This window comes from Cervus elaphus, chromosome 4 (assembly GCF_910594005.1).
Source record: "Cervus elaphus chromosome 4, mCerEla1.1, whole genome shotgun sequence".
NCBI classification, from domain to species: domain Eukaryota; kingdom Metazoa; phylum Chordata; class Mammalia; order Artiodactyla; family Cervidae; genus Cervus; species Cervus elaphus.
Window position 1 is genome coordinate 505,926 of NC_057818.1, and position 2,002 is coordinate 507,927.

The following is a 2,002-nucleotide window of genomic DNA, read 5'->3' on the forward strand; positions in this document are numbered from 1 at the left end:
CCTCCTCTTGAGGTGCTTGTGGTAAGGGGGGATTCCTCTGGAGTCGAAGCCAGGACTAACCTCTCATCTCGAGTTTATTTTGGGTCCACGGAGATCTTTTTTGTTGCTACAGTGACCTCAGGATCCCTCTAGCCCTGAAACAGTGTTCTTGGGGTTTCTCTGGTTGCCATCAAGGAAATCATGGGTCCTTTCATGTGTGATGTGCAACACGGAATTGCTCTGCAAGCAGTGGAGGGGAATCGGGCCTCATCTCGCGGTGAGGGGGAAGTCTCATTGTTTTTCTCGAGTTGCGGCGGGAACCTGGGTTATATTCTCGAGTTACGACGGGGATGGCCCTTCCACAAACGTGTTTGTTCAGCGACGTCAGGACTCCTGCCTAGTTGCGAGGGACAACTCGGGATTATCCTCGAGGCTTGGCAGGGCAATTGGGTCGCCTCTCCAGCTGAGGCGGGAGACCAAGTGTCCCTTTCCACGTGCCACAGGAATCCTGGGTCTCCTATCAAGTTTCACGAGGAGTCAGGCATTGCCTCCTTTGGAGGCATTAATCTCCGCGAACCTCTGGAGTTTTCAAAGGATGTGAGGCCTCTGGTCGCGATGAGGTGGGGAACTAGGTCTTTCTCTGTGGTCTCCACAGGGGTTTAAGACATCCTTTCATCTTGGGAGATGCAAGACGAGCCTGCATTCAAGTCACTGCAGGGATTTCCGTCCTTATTTCGAGTCAGGGCATCGCGGTGTCCATTCCACTTGCGGCCGCAAACTCAGGGTCCCTCTCACATACCTAGAGCTGAGAGAAGCCTCCTCTTGCGGTGCTTGTGGTAAGGTGGGATTCCTCTGGAGTCGAAGCCAGGGACTAACCTTTCATCTCGAGTTGATTTTTGGTCCAAGGAGCTCTTTGGTGTTGCTACAGTGACCTCAGGATCCCTCTAGCCTTGAAACAGTGTTTTGGGGTTACTCTGGAGTGCCATCAAGGAAATCAAGGCTCCTTTCATGTGTGATGTGCAACACGGAATTGCTCTGAACGCAGTGCAGGGGAATCGGGCCTCATCTCGCGGCGAGGGGTAAGTATCATGGTTTTTCTCGAGTTGCGGCGGGAACCTGGGGTATATTCTCGAGTTACGACGGGGATGGCCCTTCCACACACGTGTCTCTTCAGCGATGTCAGGACTCCTGCTTAGTTGTGAGGGACAACTCGGGATTCTCCTCGAGGCTTGGCAGGGCCATTGGGACGCCTCTCCAGCTGAGGCGGGCGACCAAGGTTCCCTGTCCACGTGCCACAGGAATCCTGGGACTCCTATCAAGTTTCACGAGGAGTCAGGCATCGTCTCCTTTGGAGGCACTGATCTCTGCGTACCTCGGGAGTTTTCAAAAGATGTGAGGCCTCCCGACGCGATGAGGTGGGGAACTAGGTCTTTCTCTGTGGTCTCCACAGGGGATTCAGACATCCTTTCGTCTTGGGAGATGCAAGACGAGCCTGCATTCAAATCACTGCAGGGATATCCGGCCTTATTTCGAGTCAGGGCATCGCGGTGTCCGTTCCACTTGAGGACGCAAACTAAGGGTCCCTCTCACATACCTAGAGCTGAGAGAAGCCTCCTCTTGAGGTGCTTGTGGTAAGGTGGTATTCCTCTGGAGTTGAAGCCAGGGACTAACCTCTCATCTCGAGTTGATTTTTGGTCCACTGAGCTCTTTTTTGTTGCTACAGTGACCTCAGGATCCCTCCAGCCTTGAAACAGTGTTCTTGGGGTTTCTCTGGAGTGCCATCAAGGAAATCAAGGGTCCTTTCATGTGTGATGTGCAACACGGAATTACTCTGCACGCAGTGCATGGGAATCGGGCGTCATCTCGCGGCGAGGGGGAAGTCTCATGGTGTTTCTCGAGTTGCGGCGGGAACCTGGGGTATATTCTCAAGTTACGACGGGGATGGCCCTTCCACACACGTGTTTGTTCAGCGACGTCAGGACTCCTGCCTAGTTGCGAGGGACAACTCGGGATTCTCCTCGAG